The 23,396-nt window shown below is 45.8% G+C and overlaps 1 protein-coding gene across 1 annotated transcript in view; it reads left to right on the top strand.

Moving 5' to 3' along the window:
- The window catches only part of LOC144828923 (nuclear receptor subfamily 1 group D member 2-like), a 58,779-nt gene that overhangs the window by 7,451 nt on the left and 27,932 nt on the right, over positions 1 to 23,396 (top strand). The gene's annotated exons all lie outside the window — the stretch shown is intronic.

Here is a 23,396-nt window from a genome sequence, read left to right as displayed (position 1 = left end):
TTATGATCTGTTTTCTTTAGTGTGTCACAGCATACTACCGTTAGGAGCATTCAGGAGATACGTTAGCTTCATTTCATTTTCTACTAAGAGAGATTTAACCTAGATTTAGAAAGGACGAGTGTGATTGCTCAACGTATTGTAAACATGAGTAAAACGACCAGAGAAGATATGAGCCAATTTTGTAACTGGAAGCAGGAGCAGAAATGGTAGCTTCGTCCACTTGATCGAACTATATCACCCTGGACATATCACCTAAGTTATCTGTGTCACATTTTTCGTACGTGAAAAACTCAGCGCACTACAAACAAAAGCATCACTCATATACGGTAGAATTAGCTATAGTGCTATCCCATACATAGTGCTAATAATAGAGATAATGATTGCTGTTATAACCTCCATCGCAAACTGAATTGTTAATTGGTTCTCTTTTATAGCTTTATTGATTCACATCACATTTAAATGCTTTTTATTAGAATTCCATCAGCTTCATCAAAGTTGCTCCTAAATCTAACCTACATCTTTATCTACGCTTTAGAGGGCGTGCTGTGGGCTAGAGTGGCACATGTTTAGAGATGGTGGAAACAAACAGGGCTTGAGAGGATAAAATGTACTTTGCCTACTGCATCAAATTGATGATCTTGGGGGCATGCAAGGAATTCTGAATAAACAGGGAAGCGGGCATAGAGTCAGACACAAGTAGACGTGCAGTAGCAATGGTAAGATTTTAGAATATTGGGTTGTTAGGAATTAGGCAAAGTCGAATACATTTTAGACCTATGGAGAAATTGAGAAAGTTTAGGACAAGCTGATGCTTTTCTGAGCAAATAATGCTGGGACATAGCCAGACACAGGTGGAGATACAGTGAAATTCAGAGATTTATGGGGCGGAGCTAGACCATGTTATGCCAGGCTACCTAAGTCATTTGTATATGTTTTATGTCATGCCAGGTTTGCCAAAGAGTGCTGAAGGAGGACTAGGGAGATCAAAGGAGAGTACAAGAGAGATGAAATGAAGAAAAAGTATTGGTATAACGCCAGGATCTCAATGTGCTGTGGGTACAGTACAGTACAACAGTTTGTTTAGTTAGTTAAAACCATAAAAGTCTTTTATCACAATAAAAACATTGTACATAGTACAGCAGAGTTCATTGCTGGAAGAAGCTTAAGAGTGTTAGGTCCATGTGCGGAAGTAGCCCAGACATTGTGCATTGTTTAGGTATGTTATTTGACTTCTGGCTGGTCGTAGCTGTGACCGCCAACTTCATTCTTAACAAAAAAAAATTAAATTGAACAAGAAAATTAATACGTTTGATCTGCGATAGATTGACTCTCAGCAATCTTTGAATAACTCTTTTGCAGAACCTAGTGTGGAGCTTTATATTAAAGTGGTTGTGTTTGTTTGATTATCTAGTCTAGGCCATTCTGCCCGTTAGAATGGCTGGTGCAAGCAGGGATGTTACAGATATGATTGTATAAAAAATGTAAAATCTGTGCAAGTGCGCAAATGTAAAAAACGGCTAATGCCCGAGTGTTTAAATAAATGTCAGAAAGGCAAATGTCAGAAAGGCATGTGCCAGCTTGTTCGAGTGTGCATGGTTATGGGAGTATTGGCTCGAAGTCATGCAGGTTTATTGAGTTAAGACGTGTGGGTGGGTGGGGACTCCATTAGAGATTTATAGGATTGTCAGTTCCCCCTGGCAAGAGGCCGTTGTTGTTGATCCAAACTCTCTTAGTAATCTACCCGCTTCTGCGAATAATTTGCCGAACTGTGCTAGGACCTTTGGGTGTAACGGATGTGTATATGAGTAATAGTGCTTCCTTACATGATCTTATCTCATGCTACATGAAGATAGGCCTCAGATACCTGCGTCTCTGTTGTGATAAGCTTGCGATGCAGCATACAATATGGGCAACTGATTCAGAGTGGTATTTACACAGCTTACATTGCTCCTGCCCGGAGCCCAGTTTTTCAAGTATGCTTGTACTCCCTAATGGGTGATGTTAGCAGCCTAACTAATAGAATGTTCTTGAATGCGTACTTTCCAATTGCTGCTCTCAAGTATGGTTGGCAGAGAGGCTTCATGGGATGCTGCAAGCTCCTCCGCACCTCTGATGCCTCTTGCCTTGTTTAAGTCCAGATCCCTTGAGGCCTTATTGGCTTGTGCCTTTACTTTGCTTTTTAGTTGTACTTTGCTGATTGGGAGAGGTAACAAGAGAACTGGGTCCAAGTTTAATGGTGATCCAGCTAGTTCCAGGTACTTTGTCCAGGTGCTTATCTTGTCCAGGAACATTGCCATAAGGGAACCTCGCAGGGACTCAGGATCAGCCCAGCTCACCTGAAGCTAATAAAGAATGATGTCCTTTTTGCTTGCTACATCCATATTTGCTAGATTGAATTCCAGACGTATTAAAGTCCACCAAGTGTTCCTTGGCATGCCAAATAGCTTCTTGTATGACAGTGTGTGTTGTGGGTAGCCAGCCTAGCCTGCCTTGGCAATCTGTCTGCAGTGAGCGACCAGAGCAGGAGAATTAAAGGGAGAGAAGCGGAGGGAATGAGGGAACAGGAGAGGAAAGGAGGTGGAATCAATGGTGTGAGTAGTACACTGTTTAAGAAACACTAACAAGGTCAGGATACTGCGAAAAGTGGTCCGCAGAGCACTGAAAGCTGTAGTACTCGTGTGGCCTATTGTGGTTTGACCAGAGTGCCTTGCTTGCTGCTCCAACTAGGGCCATGTGATGTGCCCAATGAAGTATGATGCCCATATTTAGGGCACGCCAGGCGCACGCCAGGCATACGCATGGAATAAAGGATGCAGAACTCTAATCATTAGCCCCAGGATTTCCAAGGCAAGAACAGCACACAGAGTTGTGGGATCGGTTCCTAATATGACTAATGCACTGCCGAGACAATGTAGGGGAGCATGTCGCTGCAATACAACACAAACATCTTACCAAAGTAAACACATGGGGCACCAAAAGTGATACAGCAATCATAGTTTTTAGTTTTATGTGTTGTCTTTTCAGACTGTGTTCTGTGAAATGCTGTTGTTTCCAAATACATTGGCTGCCACCTGTTCTGTTCTGAAGGCCTTCTTTAGACAATTGTATTAATCTGGGCTACAGCAATGGGTCCAGTTCTGAAGGCCTAATTTGTAACAATATACCCGGTTCTGGAGGTATGCTTTGATACACTCTAAAATTTGGGGGGGGGCCTCTGGAGCATTCCACCTAGTTCTAGAGTTCTCATATAGACCATTGTTTCCAGCTTGGTGGCCTCCAGTACCGTGTTGCTTCTCATTCGGTGGGACTTCCTCTGTGAAGGTCACTTCTCAAGTGTTTGTTACTAGTATCTGAGTTTGTTTGTGTAGTTGTGTGGATCTGGGGCGTCATGAACCCTCTCCCTTGCCCTCCTCTTTACTAGCTTGAGTGAGGTGGCTGCCACTGAGCAGTTCTGTGTAGCATGAAATACTAAATGTGTTGTTTACAGCTCCTTTGATGTGAGGGGGGAAAGAAGGAGAGAAAGGGAGAAGGGAAGAGAAAAGAAGAGATGGAGAGAGGGTGGGCGGATGGATGGGTGAATGGTTGGGTACAAGAAATGAAGAAAAACGAGAGAAAGAAGGATAAGAGAAGAAAAGATTGGTGTGGGTGGATAAAATCATGGATGGAAACAGAAATATGAAGAGAAGGAAGGAATGGTTGAAAACAATAAAAGAAGAATGGAGACAAGCATAGTGAGATGAAAAAGATGCGAAGAAAAAGGAAAGAAAGGATACAGGTGGAAAGAAACACGAAAAAAGCACTAAGAGGAGGAAGGAAAGAAGCCAAGCAGATAGGGAAAGAGGTCTGAAGGCCTCTGCGAATGTTGTTTATTTTCCCAATACCCACTGAGGACCCACTCGCCTGTCCCATAATATTTATAGTTGGGTGAGTAGAGCAGCGGAGAACTGATAGAACCTCAGCCGTAGAGTCCCTAAATGACTGGGAGCGGATAGGCCTGCGCCCGGTGTCTGCCACCAAGTGTAATGGACGTTGCGAGCGAGTGAGGAAGGGAGGGAGCTTTCTCCGAGCGCCAGTCTGCTCCCTGGCACTGGCAGCAGGGGGCGGAGGGTGTATGCGCGCGGGGGCTCTGCCCTCGGATCTGTGGAAGTGTGTCACTGGAGCTGCCATGTGAGGGGTGAATGGCGCGGGTGCCACGGGAGGCGGGCCGGGAAGGCTGGCTGACCGCCAGGCTGCCGCTGCCGCCCATCCCGCTGCAGGGCTGCGGCTGGCGACACGTGAGGCTGCAGCTCCACGCACGGCTCGGCGCGTGCGTGGGTGGAAGCGAAGGAATCCGACCCGACCTGCAGCCGGGCGGGAGGCGCCGCTGTCTGCAGTGCTGCACGTGGGGTCTGTCGCACTTCCCGCGCAGTGTGCACTGCTGCCTGGCCGACCTGCGGTTCTGTCCTCTGCCCATGCCATGCGCAGTGCTGTGTTCGACCTGCAGTGCAGACAGTGCTGCGCGTGAGATCTGTCGGGCTGCCCATGGTGTATGCAGTATTGCATGTCGATTGTGCTCATACCACCTGTAATGCTGCATGTGTAATCTTTAATACTGCTTTAATACTTGCAGTGCTGCCTTTGGAGCCGGCAGTGCTGCCCATGGTGCCTGCAGAATTCCATTTGAATTGTCTGTGTAGTAGTGTCCATATCACCGCAATGCAGCCAGGATACCTGCAGTGCTGTTCATATGGAGTGCATGTCTTCACGTCAGCAGTGCTGTCCTCGATGTCTGAAGTGCTGCCAGTAGTACCTGCAGTGCTGCCCCTGATATCTGCAGTGCTGTCCGTACTACATTCAGAGCTGCATGCCAGACCCGCAGTGCTGTGCATAATGTCTGGAGTGCTGTTCATACAAGCTGCTGCTCATAATAATACCTGTAATGCTGCCTGTGACATTGACAGTGATAACTCTTGTGATATTTGCAGTGCTAGTATAATACTCGTGCAGTGTACAGTGCTGCTATGATGTCTATAGTGCTACCGCACCATCTAAATCTGCAGGGGTGCCCGTAATTTCCAAAGTGTTGCCTGTATACTACCTGCAATGCTCCCCGTGACATACAGTGCTGCTGGGGTGCCTCTACAATCCATGGGCCCTGCAGCATAGTTGTCTGAAGTGCAGCCTGTCACATGTGGAGGGCAGCTCTTGCTCTCTGCATTGATGTCCGTGCTATCTCCATTGCCCATCCCTTCTGCAGTGACTTCATGATTCTGTGGCGCTGCAGCACACATTCTTTGCAGCGCTGGCAGTGCGTTCTGCAGTGCTCCCCATGCAGGAGTACTTGCCACAGATTCAACAATTCTTTCGTTCTTGTCCGGGCTGTAAGCCCCACTGCTGGAAGACCTATTCCTCGTGTGCTGTAGTGCCAGACATACTGATGTCTGCAGTGCTCCTCATGCAGCTGACCATATCGCAGACACATTCATTCCAATAGTGTTGTCCATACAGTAGGACACACACAGGCACGCGCTGTTTTCTAGGCTGCAGGCTTCTTCACAGTCACAGTGATCCCTGTAGTGTTGCACATGCAGTAGGCCCTGTTATAACCACATGCGATTCCTGCAGTGTTTCATTTGCAGTTGCCTGTACTGCAGCAGCACACTCTGACGCCTGCAGTGGTTTCCGTAGACATGCAGGCTCTTAAGTGCTGTCAGTGCTCCATGCTCTGCGATACACCGCCTCCTGCAGAATCACCCACGTTGCACACCCAGCCGCTCATATTCCCGTAGTGCTGCAGATGCACATGAGGTGACTTCCGCCAGAGACATTTATCTGCACTGCTGCCAGTGCATTAGGGCATGCGACGGACCCTCCATCTTTCTTTAGTGCTGCCCATGCAGATGCCCCTCCCAGGCACACAATGATTTCTACAGTGCCATTAATACCATTCTCCGGCTCTCCTGCTATTCAAAAGGCAAACTGTAGGCGGTTATGACGCGCTATGAAAATGTGACAGTACAATACACTATAATAAGATGCTGTGTGGAGGAATGCGGAGGATTCATGAATAAAGGATGTGACTTGTTCCCATTCCCAGAAGTTCATGATTCAGCATCCAATGAGGAATAATGAGTCTCCTGGACTTGGGCTTCATCTGATGTCCACCGGACCATCTCTGGGAATTAATAATTCATTACAGAGTGGATGAAAGTAACTACTGAAAGCACCGACTCCTCTCCCAACAGACTTAGGACGTTTGCAGAAAATAAAGGTTACATCTAAGAAAATTATGTTCTGAGAATAAAGAAATAAATCTTTCAACTGACTTGGTGATTTTAATTGTCAAAGGGGAACATCTGCTACGTTACAAAATATATTTGAGGAATCTGGTCAGAGCATGCTCTCTTGGGTGATTTTGCCATTTACCAATCTCCAGCTAGATTTAAATTGTAGTTTACAAATTCATTATCCTCCCTGATGATGTAAACTGGAAACCGCCAGAAACATCCCAAAGCAGGTGAATTTACCTCAATGCTTAATGTGCCCTCAAGGCCACCGTCTCTTGGTTTTCGATGCTGTCATAGTAATGCACGACTTTAGGGGCCCTAGAGGATGGAGACACTTGTATTAGCAGACCACATGGATTGCTTGCACAGCCAGGTTTTATGGCAGTCTCCTGGTTTATGTTAACCATGTTTTCTCCTCTGCCCTTACATTTGGAAAAACCAAATGTTTGGGGAACTCGTCTTACAGTAAAGTTCAGTTATGGGAACACATATCTGATGATACCCTTGAAATGTGAAGAAACCATATTTTAGGGTACCTGTGAGTTGGAGGAATTCATGCTTTGCTGTACCTTCGATGTTAAGGGACCTTGTAGTTTTTGGAAGAATTTATCATCTACGTAGAGTTTTGGGGTACTCTAGGATGTGAAAGAACCCACGTGTTAAAAGACTTAGATTTGCAAAGAGCCCATATCCTAATGTACCTCTGAGTTTTCAATAACTTATGTCTTAAGATAGGGGTAACCCATGTCTTCTTGCACCCGTGTGTTTGTGAAGCATGTTTGATGGTTCCTTGGAAATAAAGGAACCAATGTATTTTAGCACTTGTGAAAGTGGAGGAACCAATGTTTATAAGGTACTCTGGAGATTTAGGCATTTCTTGTCCTGGTGTAGCATTGATTTTGGGGAATCTAAATCTTAACTGCTCTCAAGAAAAACTCATGTCATATGGCTGCCTTCACATTGTGGAGATTGATGTCTTACAGTATTTTTGAGTTTGAAAGGATCCATGTCCTATGGTAGGTAATCTTGGGATTGTGTATCTCCATGTCTTATAATCGTATCCTTGCGCTTGGAAGAAGCAGGGTCTTGTGTCTTCATTTAATCTGTAATTACACCAGTCTAACTATACTTTTGACTTTTGGGGTCCACCTCTCACATTTAAGATTGGAAAAATGCATGTATCTACTCTCTTACAGTACCATTTTGCTTGTCACAGGATAGTCTTTAGTGTAGAGGAATTCATGTGCTACTGTAGGATTGAGTTTGTGGGGATTATATCTAATGGCAGACAGATATTGCAGTGAACCAATGAATTAAGGAACACATTAATTTATGGTTTTACTTATGCATTTAGCTGTACGCTATGTTTTAAAGTATCCTGGAGTTGGGAAGAAACCATATCTTCCCTTACCAGCAAGTTTGCGGGTGATCATGCCTTATGGTATCCCTGAATTTAGAGGAACTCAAAACTCGGGGTATCAACGAGTTATGATATGCCTGGGTTTTATATTTACTTTGCTCTTACAGGAATCTTTTTCTTACTTTTGTGCATCTGAGCTTGGAAGAAGCCCTCTCTTACAGTGCCATCGTCTTTGCAATTATGATTTTCTTGTGTAAGCTTTCGGTATTGGGGGACTTTTAACCCATTTCTTGGAGCACTTTTGGTATGTAGAATCTATGTGTTGTTTACTTTACCTTGGAGATCCGCCTGTTCATTTAATTTTGGAATTACCCATGCCTTTTTGTACAAGTGGGTTTGTTAGAACTCAGTTCAAGGTAACCGTGACCTTATGAGAACTGCCATAGAATACTCAGGAGTTTAGAAGAAAACATGTATTGTTACCCTACAACTTTGACCACCATCAGGGTTGAACAAACACATCTCTTTTAGAAAACTACGGTTTTGAAAACTCTTGTTTCGAGTTGATTGTGTTCGGGGCTGATTTCTCATTACTTTGACTTTGGGGAGACCTCTGCTTGCAATGAGCATCTGTTTTTACAGTACAATTGAGAACTTGGGCTACCAATGCTCCATGGTTCCCTTTAGATTCTACCACACTGGTTTCAGGCAGAAAAACTATTTTTAAAAAGGGAAAGCCTAGGGAAGAGTGAACAACAATGTGTGCACATGACAAAGCTCTGCCAACTCACGTGCAAGGCAGAGACAAAAACCTGGGCTGACCTCACCTTTTTCCTGTCTCGTGCAGGGCTGGGCCTGAGGCATGGGTGTGTGAAGTGAGGCAGGCCATAACATGCACGTTGCGGAAGCATGTGCCACATAACCCAAGTCCGGACGACTAGACAGAAGTAGTAGGCTGCCTTTATTATACAAGGCACCTTTTAGGAGGAACTGTGAAGCAAACTCAGTTTGCAAGCGTTGTTCTTCCTGAAAAGCCTCCACTGGCCTTTCATACCAGTTCTCATTAGTAATTTTTTACTCTCTTCTAGATTCATATAGTTTCTCTTTGAATTTTCAAATATTGGGGTAAACGATCAAGTTCCTGCTATTGTATCCCCCACACATACAGAGAGAGAAAGGAAGAGAAAGAGGGAGGATGTATACTGTTATGTTATGTTATGTTGAATGTTTTTTGTAGAGCGCACGGCTACTCAAAAAGAGTGTCCCGGCGCTTTTAATTGAAGAAGGCTGCAGTAAACTAACATAACACATTAAAAGAGAAAAAGACACCAAAGTAAAAAAAAAAGCACACAAAGAAGGCCTACTGGACAAACAGCCAGGTCTTAAGGTCCTTTCTAAAGGCTAATAAGCCAGTGGATCCCCGGAGGGAGAGGGGCAAAGAATTTCATAATTGGGGCGCCAGTAATCCAAAGGAGCGACCTCCCAGACGTGCTCTCTTCACTCTCTTACTGCTCATGTTCTTCTAAAGATCCGGAAAACCGTTTTTGACTTTTGAAAGAGGAGTGACTCTTGGAAGAGGAACTGACAATAAGACTGGAATCTAAGGTAAAAAGCGCACAAAACTACTGATACCTCTTTGCCAATAGTGGCACGTCCAGTGTAGAGGGGCTTGAAGGGCGTGGCATGGATTCATGCTTGGAGATCTCTCCATCTCAAGATTGTGCTCTTGTTTGCCCCTTGCTCAGTCAGGAGTTATATTTTAATATGTTTCGATCTTCTGAAAAATACAGCAAGGGAATACAAAGAAACCAAGACATTCTCTGAGCATGGATCTATAACTGTGGCTCTGATGCCTGGACCCGAAAAAAGAAGTGGAAATTAGCCACTGAATACCCGCCTGAAACACAGCAGGACCAAAGCATAGATGCTTATGTCTTCATTCGAATGGCACAGCATATTAGAAACTGAACAGACAGAATGTGAAGCGTGGTTGCATGTATGTATATTGGGCTTGATACTGGCCTTTCAGGCGCTTATAATGACGTGTTACATAAACTGGAGCCACAGAGCTCGAAGCACTAAAAACATGAGGCATAAAGACCTTATTACTAAAGTCAGAGAATTTCCTAGTACTAGGATAGAGATTAAGGCTCTACTCTCTGTGTTTTCCTTCGCAAGATTAAATCGATTCCTAATGAACAACAAACTCCAGTAGATATACGATAAGTACAGAAAGAGGACAGCCAAAGGTTTGTGAATGAAGTCCTTGTTTATTCTCAGCTGTTGTTTCATCAAGAAATACACAATTGAGAAAAGGAGTAACCTAGACTAGACCGATTACCTGCAGTCAATAACTTGGCAGAATCCAGGAGACAAAGAATGAAACAGAGGAGGAAATCACCCCTTGAGAGCTTTCCATGGCCAATGGATTATTTCAGCCCATCAGAAACTGGAACTGCGTTGACTAATGTATCACACAATAGGCAATTCTCTGGGCTGGGTGCAAATGGTGCGTAAAAGTCAAATAGTTAAAGTTTAAGGACACTTCCGCTGAACCTAGAGGAACAAAACTTAACACACAGACCCTAGAGGTGTGCACCAGTGTGGGAACACCGGCGGAGCAAAGTTACCTCACCCACAGGAAGTGGGTGCACAGGGTCGAAGTGGCGTCGGGTTTTGACACGCAGGCTCTTGGTGCTTGAAGCTGAAAGGGCTGCAGGCAGGGTGAAGACGAAGTGTCCGGTGGAGTCCAAGGGTGGACTCAAGTTGTAGAGTACCTGAAAGCAGAGGGGACAGAGTCTGGGTCACTCAGCAGTGACCAGGGTGGAACCAGGACGGAACCAGGCAATGTCGGGCGCAATCAGGTGGTCGTCGAGGCGCTTCTCTTCGCTGTCACGTGGGCTCTGGGGCATCTGCGACGTCCAGGAGTAGGTCACGATCTGTCCCACGCAGGCTCTCACCGTCGGTGCAGTCGGCTTCCGGTTTGGAGCAAACAAGCCTTGGTAAGAGCAATCCACGCGGGATTGGAAGATGGCGTCTCACTCGGACCAGGAAGGTCAGAGTCGGGGCTCCCTTTCAGGGGAGCTGGTGTGGATCTGGAGCAACCAGAATCACGAGTCTTCTTTTGTAGTTCGTCGGCACAGGGACCACAAGCCAGCTGGCAAGTGACCGGGCCAACGCGTTGAGCCAAATCGTGCCAAAGGGCCCCACGCAGCACTCGTCGAGTGTGGAGGGCTGAACTTCGGCTCAGGAGTAGCTCAGAGTGGGGGCTTCTCAAACCCCGGTGTACAGCTTCGAGGGTCACTCGTGGGCTGCACGGTCAGCGTCTCGTGGTCACTTCAAGATGGCGTGCCCCACGCTTCCGGTCGCCTCCACGGGTCTCAGCTTTGCAGGGACTGTGGATCGGGCTGTTAGAAGCTGGGCAGGCTTGATCTCGTCGATCTCAGTCGCTCGAGTTCCGGCGGGAACTGCAACCAAGTAGACGTCGAGGGCTGGATGGTGCCTGCTGCTGCAGGGTGGTCACTCCTTGACCACAAGGGAGATTCTTCGGGCTTCCACGTTGAGATGGAGGGCGAAGGGTCCAGAATATCGTTTCAAATGTTTCTTCCAGGAAATCTGATGTGCATTGGCACTGCTCCCACTCTTATTCGAATCTGGTGGGCGTGATTACCTGCTAGGTCCCCTCCTATGGGTGGGACCCAGGAAGTGGGTGGATACACCCCCTTCCTTTGATCCAGGCCGCCCTGGCACGAGGGCTGGAGTGCCCCAGAACCGGTTTGGCCGGATTATGCAAGGGGCAGCCTTGTGCGCCCCAGGCAGTGTCTGGTTTCTTTCAAACCTCCCTGCTACAATACACTATCTCCTGTCTGGAGGGCGGTGACACCCTCCTGTGACAGGAAACCCTTTGTCCAGGACCCCCTTGACTGGGTTTCGGTCAGCTCCAGGGGTCCAGACATTTGTCTGTGGCAGAGGCATCCATTTTGTGGATCTTAAGGCCTTTGGAGAAATCAACCGCATTAAAGTGAAGTAACATGTCTTACCCCTCTAGAGGGGTGGAATGCCATCCCCGTCGCCAGAACTGGCGAGGGGATGGTATTCCAAAGCGTATGACACCTTACACGACATGTTTTGATAAAGCCAAACCAGAGTTGCTAAATAACCGCGAGGATTATAAGGCACTTAATAGTATATGGTATGGCATTATCCTGAAACAGCTTAGGGATTTGTTTGGTCAGGTAGTAGGTGGTTCCAGAATTGGAAACATCCCCTACCAGGCCAACTTCTCACAATTTCCAATTAACTATTTCTTACAATGAGCAGTTTATTTCTGAACTAACTAAAGTATTTGAGATGTTAGGAGATTTAGAGATAATCAAAACTGTTGCACTGCAGTGGTGGCGGGATTACCACAAACATTTAAGCAGAATGTCCATGTACCATCCAGAGGTGGTGCTAGTACATGGTCAAACCTCCTGACAGCCACCACCATCCGGGCAAGAGCCTGAAAAGCTGATTATAAAGAAAGAAAAGAACATTAAGGAAGACCATTTAGGAGTGCAGTCCCGTCATTATAAGGCAGAGTGGACACAAGCATCAATAGTGACCTGAATGTGGGAGAAGGGGTTTGACTTTCCATAACTGATGATATATAACAAACCTTTTGGAAATGCGAGAACAGGGAATGACAGCTGTCCCAAAATCCCTGTGGGGACACTGAAGCTAAAACAATGGCTTCCGCCTTCCTAACATCTAAGAATTAGTCTTGAAAGACCAGCTACAAATGGTATGTCTCACTCCATCCTTGATGCTACTAAATCCATATTTCTGCATTGCGCTGAAACTGCAGAGTTGATACGTGTATTGATGGAATGTGGGAGATAAACACATTTTGGGTAAGCAATATCAAAATTGATTAAAAAATGGTGGTTTACTCCTAAGTCATTCTCTTTTTATTTTGTTAAGAGTAATATACAAAATCGAACATCACAATTTGATATTGGCAAATAGGACCTTGACAACGTACCCTGTATCACTATAAAATAACCGCCTTTCTGGGACAATGCAGAATTTTTTGCAGGAGCAAAGAACTTTTTGGCAAATGAAGCGGAGAAAGTTTATGGATAAAAATGGCCTAACACCTAGACCTAACGGGCATTGTCAAAGCCAATAGGTCTTGCCTTTGGGACCTTCTGGCTTTACCAATCCATTTTTCTGATTCTGTACAGGCCCAGCAGAAGATTCTATGCAACATGGCCAAAAGACAAAAAATAGTATTAACAAAGTCACATTAGCTCAGCGGCTAGAGCTGGCAGTGTCATTTTGTAGGCATGCGCATTCGTGATGATGTACAAGTGCATATGTGTCTGCGAAATGAAGCGGGAGCTGTTTTTAAATTAACATATTGAAGATGGATTGGAAGGTAAAAAAAAATTCAACTAAAGTAGTGTGAAGCCCCTTTTTTGACATGGGGACTGCAGCACTTTGCTGCCTAGCCCTTCCCCCAAAAAATATATTTAAAAAAGGACCTCGTGGTGGGGAAAGAGGGCCAACGGAGGAGTGAGTGGGTAAAAAAATAAGAATAACGCCAGGAGGAGGGGAAAAGCAGGGCAGGTGATTAAGAAGCAAGTATATTTCACTGACAATAAAGCCAGCCGATGGTAAGCACTGAGCGGCTCTGAGCCCTCTGTAAGTTCAGAATGGATCTTTTATAACCAAATGGCTTATACTGTCTGCCGAGACCTAAAAATGATGTCTTCTCTTAGGGCGGAACAAGATCAGTTTGTACAGATCCAGGATGTTTTTATTATGTGCAAAGACGATAAGGGAAATGCGAAGGTACATGCATCTATCTTCACCGGATTCCCACCAGGAGTATCGATCTCATAATGTTTCCGAAGCCAGGTATATTTATAAAGTGGGCAAAATGTGAATGAGTGATGCAGAGCTATTAAGACGCCCAGCATTGAGGATGGAGCAAGGACGACTGGGGAAGCCAACTATAATGTTATGCATTGAAATAGAGATCTTTTAATGTCATAATCAATATGGAAGTGGAAACATGTTGATTTGGCTTATGCTATAACTGTCATTGCGTCTGTATGATAACGTAACGCTCAACTAAAGTGGCATTTTAAATTCAGATAGCCACTAGGAAACACTGGCAGGCCTAATAAATTCCCCACAACACCCACCAGTTTGGGTAACCTTGTCTGCACAACACCAGAGTTCATTTCCTGGACAGCAAACACTCATCAGTGTCCCTTCTCCGAATGGCACCCAGAGGCCAGGGTAAACTGTTCTGGGGGCCTAGGGTTCCCCACAGGCCAAGAGGCCGAGGTCTGGCTGCTATTGGCCAAGACATGTGCTAAGTCACACATACAATCTGAACCGGTCCTTGGGTCGTGGCGAGTTATCTGTGCGGTGGGTGCTCCGGCCGATGGGTGTTGCAGAGGTACCGGCCTCATTGAGACATCTGCGGTCTCCCTTTGCGGCTGATTCTTCTCTGTGCTTGCAGAACAAGCACCCGATTGAGTCCCCCACAGCCCGTGTGACTGACCACCTCAGTTGTGCCTGTATCACTAACCTCCCAGAGGTGACCGACTCAGCCACTGTTTCAGATACCCCACCAGTCGAGGGTGCTTTAATTCTCCCCAGGCGTCTGGCTCCAACCCTACCTGCCCTGCGACAGCCCCTTCAAGACTTACCCATGCGACCACCTGCTGCTGCCTGCTCTGCGCGCGCGCCGGGCACGAGGGAGGCGGGGCGGGCAGGAAGGGGTGAGAGCCGCGGCCTGGCACAGAGGCGCGCGCGCTGCTGCCCTACATTCCCAGTTCTTGCTGAGCTCGGCTCCTCTGGTGTCAGAAGTGGGGCAGTGTGATGGATTGTGGGCCGGGGACTGCAGCACGTTCCCGCACAGGGGCCCAGGGGAGGGGGATAGGCAGGGAGAATGCTGAGGTAACGCTGTGAAGCCTCAGCCTGGCGGAATCTGGGCCCACCTGCTACGTGTGACTGGGACGGGAGGAAGTGAATGACTGGGGAACGGGCAGCGGCGGCACTGACGCTGCCATTACAGACTGGCTGAGAGACTGGAAGGTGGCATTCCTGCACGCGTGGCAGCGCTGGCGGCCCTTCTAGCAGCAGCACGTGCTGCCCGTGCCGCAGCGTAAGGCAGAAAGCATCACCGTGGTGCTGCAGGCACTCTGGCTAAAGCACACCAGCGTCCGGGCCTGGTTAGAGCTCTGTCTGCACACTGTTTGTCCGTTCAGTGCCTCTTAGTCTTTACACCCTCGGCTGATGATGCTGCTCCTAATGTTCTGGTACATATCTTCGCCTTCCGGGTTACCACAGAGTGTGGCTCTTAACTCATTACCAGTGAGAGGTTCGCATTTGCATTTCAAAGGCTACCACCGCCCTCTCTGGTTGAGTAAATTCCTGAGTAAACTTGATTTGGTCCAGATCATCGGACAGACATGCTTAGTATATGATCTATTAGAAGACATTACATTTAGAAACCCAGGGAATGGAAAAAGAGTTTAGCCTCTATCAAGGCTATCGATGGTTTACTCAAAATCTTACATGACCCGAGGAGAAGGAAGTCATTTGGAATTAAATGAGACATTTCAGCTATATTCAGCCATTTATCATTCCTTAAAAAATCAGAGATTTTCCCAAAGCCAGCCTCGGCCCATTTTTGTGTGATTACGGAGGGATCCCTGATCCCAGATAGTAAGATAGGACCAGATAACAGCGTTGAGGACTTAATTGCAGGGATAGAGTATCTTCTATAAAAGACCTGGCGTTTATGGAAAAACAACTCTATACACTTATATTGTACTAATTTAGGAGATTTAACAATTGTTAGTGGTCAGTGGATCTGATTCTCTTTGCAGATTAAGTTAATAAAATAATGAATAAAAAGACCCGATTGTAATTCCGGCTTAAATCTGGACATATATTGTGCAAAGTATACAAAATAATAATCCCTAAAATTTGGGAGAGCTAATCCACAATTTTCCAGCTCCTCATATAAAGTGCTAAGTGCAATTCTGGGGACCTTCTTACCCCACAGAAAGGATTTGAACATAGACTCTAATTTAGAAAAAAAAGAGGTCATTAAAACACAGGGGATTGCAGAGAAAAGGAACTTAAACAGCAGAAGAACAGACATTTTAATCAATGCAACCCTGCCCAAAATGGTTTATGGAAGAGAATTCCATCAGGGAAATAAATCCTGGACTTTTTCGCAAAAGTGGGGCGAAATTTAAATCATATAGTTCAGAAATTCGCGCCGTAAAGTAAACACCCAGATATTTTTTCGGTTTGGTTTGGCTTCTGCATTCAAATATAATTTCTGAACTAGACCCGTAATTTTGGGAGGTATGCCAAAATGAAAAATAAGGTCTCTCAGACAACTAGGTCAAATGCCTTTTCGGCGTCTAATAAGAGGACCAGGGCTGGTATCTTCCGAGTCTCAAAGTAGTCAAGTGCTTCCGCTAAATAGTGTGTATTAGTACCGAGCTGCCTCCCGGCAATAAAACCGTTTGATCAGAATGGATCAGGTGAAGGGGTAGAATGACTGATAAGACAGATGATGAGGTAATACTCAGATTACTTAGCGGTAATTCTTAGATGACTTACTGGTAAGCTTCATTACTCTGAGTCATTGACTTAATCGTCACAGTCCTGCTCCCCCACACCCTGTGGTTGAGTTTTAATAACATTGCTAGCCTGTATTTGTTCTGTGGAACATTTGTATTTCAGGAAGGGTAACCGTTCACCCTGTCTTTGTAGGTTGACGCAGGAAGTACTTGCATCTGCCACATTGATGGGGGAATCATTTATTACCGTTATAAGAGACGTCTGCGGAGTCTATCCAGACTAGACTACGGTAATGCAGCCCTCACAGGTACATCTAAATGCCACTTCGCTCCCCTCAGAACGACACTCAATGCAGCAGCCAGAATGATCACAGGAGCAAAGAAATACGATCACATATCACCTGCACCCAAAGAGCTAAAATGGCTCCCAGTCGAAATGCGTGCCAATTTCAGAACTGTTTGCCTCACGCACAAAGCCTTGCACACCAGGAAACCAGCCTACCTGGCCTCCAAACTTTAGAAGGTCGGCCAGACTAGGACCTTCAGGAGCTCCAATACGCTTCTCCTCATCCCGCCGAAAACCCGTAAACAAAAAACCGCAGCCCGCTCCTTTTCTGGAAGCGCGCCCAAAATCTGGAATTCAATTCCAGTCCTCATCAGAACTACCCCATCCTTTCCAAAATTTAAAATGCAGCTCAAAGACCTCTTTCTCAATCGTCCGCCCATGTATTGATAGTTGCCGATGGAGCACACTAGCCGGAACTGGACAGATGCAAGATTCTCTGCCATCAAGTCATCTACCTCCGCCAAGCCACCGGACTCCTTCCTCATCCCCACACCCATGAAGGGGGCTGGCTTGAGCCAACGTACACACCGCTATGACTCCCTCTGACATCCCTGCTTCAAGGCGGTACAGCATACCCATACCTAAACGAAGCGCCAGGATCCATTATACTATTATATATACTACCACGCTGGATGTACGTCATTACGACGCACACTTTTACAACGCGTTCCATTACAACGCGGTTGTAACAACGCAAGTCGTTGCAACGACTTGTGTTGGGGGGGCGCAAATTAAAAAAATTTAATTTACTATTCCAACACCAGTCCCCGTGGATAGTAGGGAAGGTGTTGGGATAGTAAATTAAATGATCTACTATCCTTGAGCGCCCCCCAGCGCAATTCGTTGTAACAACTTTCGTTGTTATGACCGCGTCGTAATGGAACGGCGTTGTAATGGTTGCGTCGTAAACGTCGCATACCTACCACGCTATTATGTTTTCCTCAAGACTATTGCGTTTATGTGATTTCCTGACTCATATGTTGTAACGTGCTCTGATACCCTCGGGTCTGGTCAGTGCTATATAAAACTCTCAAATAAATAGATAATAATAAATAATAAATAAATACATAATGAAGCTTACCTGTGAGTATGCGAGCATTCTCAGCCACTTCCGATAGTCTCTTCAGATGGACAATGCTACATGCCCTGCGTAGAGCAGTACTTGGGACTTGCAGCTCCTCCTATAGGACTCCATGACACCCTACATCAGGGGTATTCAAACTGTGGGGCGCGACCCCCAGGGGGGCCGTGGAGTGATAGGAAGGGGGTCGCACATTCCCTTCACACTTCTGCCCAGGCCCATAGCTTCAGCCCCCTTCCTCTCCCGTCGTGTGTCTCAGCCAGGGCTGCTGGAGTGCAGCTGGAGCTGATGGGGACTCGGCAGGGCAGTGTCTGGAGTCTTATCTCCGGCACACCCCGAGTTTTTCACAGGTCATTAAAGACCATTAGCATATTTGCAGGCTTCGGGTTTTTTCTAGTTCCAGTACCCCCTGGGCCCCCACTCTGCCTATTCCATACATTTGCATTTTACATTTACTGGGGTAGTGTGAGAATGCATTTCATGAAAAGTAATATACAGTAGGTTTGCCAAAAGAAAATGTCAGCCCTGTGTTGTTTAAAGAGCCTGAAAAGACGTCCTCTTGACACTAAATAGACTTCTAAATAAAAAAATATGTATTCATTTGTTATGTGACTTTTCTGTCTTTGTTCCCTTTAATTATCAATCATTGAGGCAGCCCTAGAACACAATTAAAAGTGCTTTCTATTTATATTTGCTGTTCGAAGTATGCACCGATAAGTGCTGAAAATACAGTTTTAGGTGACTGCTTATTTTGTAACCATCTGGGACATCAAAATAATAAGCTGGCAACTCTAATCATAGGACTGGGTGCGGGACAGCAGTGATAGGGGAAGAGAGGGAATACTGAGGTGGGTGCTGAGCAGTGATTAATTTGTAATAAAACATGTGTCAGGGCCCTCACCAGTAGGCCTCTGCAACTTTAACCAACCACTGATTGCCTTGCTTGCCCGGCCAATGACCATACCTATGCAACTACGAACCATAACACTTGTACAAGTGTGACTATTCAGACTATTTCAAGCCTCCAAAGCTATAAGAATGGCATGGGTGTTAGGAGTTTATCATTTTTAATGTACATTGAATATTGAATTAATAAATAGCTGTTCTGCTAATCTCTAAATTACACAGATTAGACAGAGCCACTATGAGGCAGACTCTCATAGTGCCAGTGTGCACAATTAGGTGCCAGTGCCAAGCACTGGAAACCACTGCTCAAATTAGGCACTGGTGCTGAGGTAACAGGGGAGAGGGACGTTGGTTCAAGAAGGTGTGGAAGAACAAAGGTGTGGAAGGTGAATGGGGGGACTGAACAGGTGTAAGATACAAATAGACAAAAATTTGAATGGAGAGACTTGAGGTGAATGAGAAATGCTGAGGGGCACAGGAGGTGACGGGGCCAGAGAGTCCATGCGATAAATGCGAGCGACTGTTAGAGATGAGGGCAGTGAAAAGACAGAATGTGGTTAAAGGTGAAGTGAGAGGTTGAATGGGGAGAGTTCGGAAATTGTAAAAAGGGGTGATAGACGTGGACTGCTAATTGAGAGAGGGATCTGGGATTAGGAGAGGGGAGGGGGTGAGAGGAAAGCGGCATAGGTAAACTACTTAACTCTGCACAAAACCGCCAGGGTTGTAAGGGACACCTGCTGGTCCCGGCCAGGGCCAGGTGAGCTTCTAATGTGGCAGCACGCATTCCTGTGGAGTGTAAGGCCCATCGCAAAGGTTAAATAGACATCTTTCTGACGTTAATTGCTGAATTTTGGTTATAAACTGGTACTGATAGGGTGAAATCGTTTCTTAGTGTTACGGTGTGTAAAAATGTAGCAATGCTAGCCCAAAATACGCGGCATCACATAACATTATTGACATTTTCTTCCCACACAATTTGATCAAGCCTGTCGTGTAATATGGTCCTCACCTCACCTGCCTCAATTCCAGCAGCCCTGCCTACAGGTTTAGAAATGTTTGTCCGGAGGGGGTCCTTATGCCTGAAAATGTTGAATGGGGGGTCTCTGCATCCTAAAGTTTGAAGACCTCTGCCCTACATTGTGGCAGCCAAGGAAACACTCTTCAAGAGGACACCAATTAAAATATTCTAGCTAGACCTGACACCAGTGAACCGGCTCTGCGGGAACCTCACCCGTAACACACTCTCCCTGCAGCCACAGCCTCACCTTCTGCACAGACCGTTGGACAGTCATAGGTGCAGCTGGGTAGGACTCTAGATTAGCTAGCATAGTGGACACAATCGGGCAAATACAGGAGAACTGAGCAGCAGTTGCCATCCCAGATTAGCTGGCGGCTGACTCACAGGGGTCACCTGAAGGCAGGACGCACACTCACGTAGAACTCAGGAGCAAGAACAGTGAGTGTGCTCTAGGAGACCCAGCATAGCTGACGGCTGACTCACAGGGGTCACCTGAAGGTAGGACGCACACTCATGGAAACTCAGCAGCAAGAACGGCGAGTGTGCTCTAAGAGATCCAGCATAGCTGGCAGCTAACTCACAGCAGTCACTTTCAGCAGATACTGTTTTGCCAATAGCACTAAGCATCCTTGGACTTTTAGTTTCACTTTACAAGCCACAGCATGCTTCGTGATGTTGATCCAACTGCTGAAGCCCATCAAGGGGGGATTCTGTCTGACTATTGGTACACGGAATGCTGCAAGAGCCAAAGAGGAGGGAATGCTGCCACGTCCTGAAAGAAGGGCAATGCCCAGCAGACTTGAAGACAAGTGGAAGGGCTGCAGGGGCATGGAGGGGGTGAGTGCGGTGAAGAGTGTGAAAGGAGGCAACGCTGACACATCCTGGAGGGCGTACTACAGTAGTGCATGTGTTGGGAGGGAGTGCGGCTGCAGGGGACCTCTGCGACTGGAGCGGGGGCTGCTGCTGCTTCATCCCGAAGAAGTGCAGTAGGAATAGAGTGACAGCTGCAACTCTGGAGCTAAGGCAGCACAGAGAGGAAACCAGAACTGAAGACCAGTTTTTACACATATTTGAGATGTGCAGAGCCGACTAGGCTGCTAAATAGAACGTCCTATGTATACATTTGTATAAATGTATCATTTGCAACACTGCGCTTCTTGAAGGGGGGGGTCCCATTAAAATGATTTATTGCGATTGCTTCCTATGTGATTTTCAAAAGTACACCTCCAACGTTAGGCCGCAATCCTAACCTGCAGAGTATTCTGGGTTTCCAGGTAAAAGAATGCCTTTACGAGCGAATTGTCTCAACATGATTAAATGTGTGTCACCTGCCTGTGTAGATGAGCTGATGAGGTTGGGAAACAATTTGTAAGAACTCTGGTGGAGGAATGGAGGACAAAGGGAAAGGGTTTGAACTGCCAATGGGTTTCCTCATGCTGAACATTAGGGACTAGTATTTTTCGTGTGAATGTGGATACTAAACTAAGCGTCATGAAGTCCAGCACACACGAGGCCCTAGGATGTGGCATCCATCAAGGAGCAGCCGCATTATCACTTATATTAAATATATGCCCCCATGTGAGAAGTTTGGCGGCCCATGGCCTTTGGTGGCAGCTGGGTGTGGACAAAACCCAAATCTTAACCTTCATGAAGACTACAGTGATACTAAAGATTTGTCAGTGTTTCTAATGTCATCAAGAATCCAAAGCTTGTAACAATTTGTATTGAATTTAAAGTCTTGCTGGTAGGAAATATGTCAAATGAATGACCTGCTCTCGAATTTCCTCCCGCGTTGGGGTTTATGCCACAATCCGTTGTCTCAGTGCAGAGCCCGGGGCACATTTTAATGCTGATTTTTCCTTCACCCTGCGAGCTTTGGCCTACACCAGTGCTGCCCATTTTCACTTATATAATCTATCTAAAATATGCCCGCTTCCAAATGTATGGCAAAGAAAATCGTGGTTCAAGCTATTCTGTTGTTTTCATTGCTGAAGTGCTCAGCTTCTTATCTGAATATTCCACAACGACCTATAGGTATGTACAGAATAGAGCCACAAGGATCATTTTCGGCCTCCACAAATTGACCATATTTCAAAACTCTGAAGAATTTAAGATGGTTGAGAGTAGAGAGACAGTGCTTTCATGGAAGGCCATCCATGTATAAGCCTCCTAATACTTCTCCAGGCATTTTTCTGTTAACAAACTATTGGGATTGTTCTCAAACTTGGACCTTAAACTATGTGTCTTGAAGTGGCACTCTAAAAGTTAGTAGATAAATATCCGGAGGTGGCACGACCCACACTGTGGAATCAACTGCCTACCTCCAATGATTGTATTAATAGTGTAACCGTTTTAAGAATGGACTGAAACGTTATTTTTCAACCTCGACTGTCCTTAAAATTAGGATACAAAGCATCCATATGTCTGATAAGATTTCTTCCCACTTTGAGACGGGATGGTAAATGCCCCTCGCTCTGCAGAGTTGTGGCTACATAGGTTGCTTCTGCTGATAGCCTCTTGGCTGGCTACCTCCTCTCCTGGAATAGTGCAAGGATGTGATGCTTTGCTGTCCCAACTAGACATAATCTAGTCTGGCCTAGACATCTGTGCAAATCAGAGCAAGAAGCACTTCATCAGACTTTTGTTATGGCACATATAATGGAAGTCATGTCTTCAAGGTTCAATGACAATTTCATAACCTGCTGGGAATTAAACCTTTCTTCAGATTCATGCTCCGATTTGAAATATACTACATCCATTGCCCTATCTTTGTTTAAGATCCTTTGACCTGTGTCACACTTGGGACATCATGGAAAGTAGCATAACATTTGTTGACGAGGAAGGTCGTCCTCAAAAGTGTTCCTCTTGCAAAACTAGCCACAGGCATTCTTTTTTAGGATCAAAAGAAATCTAACTGGCCACTGTACAGGACTGTACATAAGCACCCCTCCTCAACAGTGCGGGTGTGCCTGTTAAATCCTCATTTCTTCTGCATAGAAATGTCAAATAGAGCGATTTCTTTGAAATAACCAAAACCGTTCCAGGCACAAGAACGAATCTGGCTTGGACGAGTTCAAAGCACACGAAGTATTGTAATCTCCTGGCTTAGGTCTTAGAAAATGACATACCATATTTCCCATGGTTTGTGCCAGAGGATTCCTAGCTTTATATGGAGGAATGTTTTGGAATGCCGGAAAACCAACGTCCACACCAAATACAAGAAAGAGTCTCAGATCCTCTGCCACAGCTACCCCAATCATGGCCAAGAAGATGAAGGCAGTCTTGGTTAACATTATCGAGTGATACTATCAGCTGTTTTACGCCACAGAGCAGGTAGTGTACCTCTTGTTACTCAAGTTTTTTAAATGTAAATTTTTTTTAGAGTTTTACATAGCGCGTACTAGACTCAAAAATACCAGGTATCAGGGCACTCTACATGAGCACCAGTTTCGTTACAGATGGACACATTCATTTTTGTTAGGCACGGGGAGATTAAGTGATTTGCCCAGAATCACAGGATGTTGAGCGTTGTTGCCGAGACTCGAAGCTGGTTCCCCAGCTTCGAGGTTGACTGCACTAGCTGTACGACTACATCCTCTCACCCAGACCCTAGGATCTGGATGAAAGAAGTTTGGTCTTATTTGACAAGTGTTGATCTACTACTTAATTAAGTGCTTAGAAAGTAAGATGAATACCAGAGACCGAGAGGTGAAGGGGTCAAATTAAATACAGCAATAACTACAGAAATATCTATTGGTGTCTGGAACTGGAAAGCAGTGCTTTCTGATAGCAGCAATGTGTATGCTTCGTTTTATAGCAGGT

Source organism: Lissotriton helveticus, chromosome 1_1 (assembly GCF_964261635.1).
Source record: "Lissotriton helveticus chromosome 1_1, aLisHel1.1, whole genome shotgun sequence".
In the NCBI taxonomy this organism is placed as follows: domain Eukaryota; kingdom Metazoa; phylum Chordata; class Amphibia; order Caudata; family Salamandridae; genus Lissotriton; species Lissotriton helveticus.
The sequence above is the reverse complement of the archived record's forward strand: the minus strand, read 5'-3'. Positions and strand labels throughout refer to the sequence as shown.